The sequence below is a fragment of the Hordeum vulgare genome, chromosome 5H, assembly GCF_904849725.1.
Source record: "Hordeum vulgare subsp. vulgare chromosome 5H, MorexV3_pseudomolecules_assembly, whole genome shotgun sequence".
Taxonomy (NCBI): Eukaryota; Viridiplantae; Streptophyta; class Magnoliopsida; order Poales; family Poaceae; genus Hordeum; species Hordeum vulgare.
The window spans coordinates 575023525-575025727 of record NC_058522.1 but is presented as its reverse complement, the minus strand read 5'-3'; positions in this window follow the sequence as shown (position 1 = coordinate 575025727).

The window sequence follows — 2203 nt, the reverse complement described above, 5'->3', positions numbered from 1 at the left end:
TACTACTAAAGCTACATCCTAGCAAAATAGTAAACGCATCTGCAAGCACAAACATTAGTATAAAGACAACCCTATGGCTCCTGCCGGTTGCCGTACCATCGACATGCAAGTCAATATTATTTATTACAACATGATCATCTCATACATCCAATATATCACATCACATCGTTGGCCATATCACATCACAAGCATACCGTGCAAAAACAAGTTAGACGTCCTTTAATTTTGTTGTTGCATGTTTTACGTGGTGACCATGGGTATCTAGTAGGATCGCATCTTACTTACGCAAACACCACAACGGAGATATATGAGTTGCTATTTAACCTCATCCAAGGACCTCCTCGGTCAAATCCGATTCAACTAAAGTTGGAGAAACCGACACTTGTCAGTCATCTTTTGAGCAACGGGGTTACTCTAGCGATGAAACCAGTCTCTCGTAAGCGTACGAGTAATGTCGGTCCAAGCCGCTTCAATCCAACAATACCGCGGAATCAAGAAAAGACTAAGGAGGGCAGCAAAACGCACATCACCACCCACAAAAACTTTTGTGTTCTACTCGAGAAGACATCTACGCATGAACCTAGCTCATGATGCCACTATTGGGGAACGTCGCATGGGAAACAAATATTTTCCTACGCGCACGAATACCTATCATGGTGATGTCCATCTACGAGAGGGGATGAGTGATCTACGTACCCTTGTAGAACGTACAACAGAAGCGTTAGTGAATGCGGTTGATGTAGTGGAACGTCCTCACGTCCCTCGATCCGCCCCGCGAACAATCCCGCGATCAGTCCCACGATCTAGTACCAGAACGGACGGCACCTCCGCGTTCACCACACGTACAGCTCGACGATGATCTCGGCCTTCTTGATCCAGCAAGAGAGACGGAGAGGTAGAAGAGTTCTCCGGCAGCGTGACGGTGCTCCGGAGGTTGGTGATGATCTCGTCTCAGCAGGGCTCCGCCCGAGCTCCGCAGAAACGCGATCTAGAGGAAAAACCGTGGAGGTATGTGGTCGGGCTGCCGTGGAAAAGTCGTCTCAAATCAGCCCTAAAACCTCCGTATATGTAGGTGGGAGAGGGGGGACCTTGCCTTGGGGCTCAAGGAGCCCCAAGGGGGTCGGCCAAGCCAAAGGGGGGAAGGACTCCCCCCCCAAACCGAGTCCTACTTGGTTTGGTGGGTGGAGTCCCTCTTTCCTTTCCCACCTCCTCTTTTTTTTTCTCTTTGATTTTTCTTCCAATGCGCATAGGGCCCTTTTGGGCTGTCCCACCAGCCCACTAAGGGCTGGAGCGCCACCCTCAAGGCCTATGGGCTTCCCCGGGGTGGGTTGCCCCCCTCCCCCGGTTAACTCCCGGAACCCATTCGTCATTCCCGGTACATTCCCGGTAACTCCGAAAACCGTCCGGTAATCAAATGAGGTCATCCTATATATCAATCTTCGTTTCCGGACCATTCTGGAAACCCTCGTGACGTTCGTGATCTCATCCGGGACTCCGAACAATATTCGGTAACCAACCATATAACTCAAATACGCATAAAACAACGTCGAACCTTAAGTGTGCAGACCCTGCGGTTTCGAGAACTATGTAGACATGACCCGAGAGACTCCTCGGTCAATATCCAATAGCGGGATCTGGATGCCCATATTGGATCCTACATATTCTACGAAGATATTATCGTTTGAACCTCAGTGCCAAGGATTCATATAATCCCGTATGTCATTCCCTTTGTCCTTCGGTATGTTACTTGCCCGAGATTCGATCGTCAGTATCCGCATACCTATTTCAATCTCGTTTAGCGGCAAGTCTCTTTACTCGTTCCGTAATACAAGATCCCGTAACTTACACTAAGTCACATTGCTTGCAAGGCTTGTGTGTGATGTTGTATTACCGAGTGGGCCCCGAGATACCTCTCCGTCACACGGAGTGACAAATCCCAGTCTTGATCCATACTAACTCAACGAACACCTTCGGAGATACCTGTAGAGCATCTTTATAGTCACCCAGTTACGTTGCGACGTTTGATACACACAAAGTATTCCTCCGGTGTTAGTGAGTTATATGATCTCATGGTCATAGGAACAAATACTTGACACGCAGAAAACAGTAGCAACAAAATGACACGATCAACATGCTATGTCTATTAGTTTGGGTCTAGTCCATCACGTGATTCTTCTAATGACGTGATCCAGTTATCAAGCAA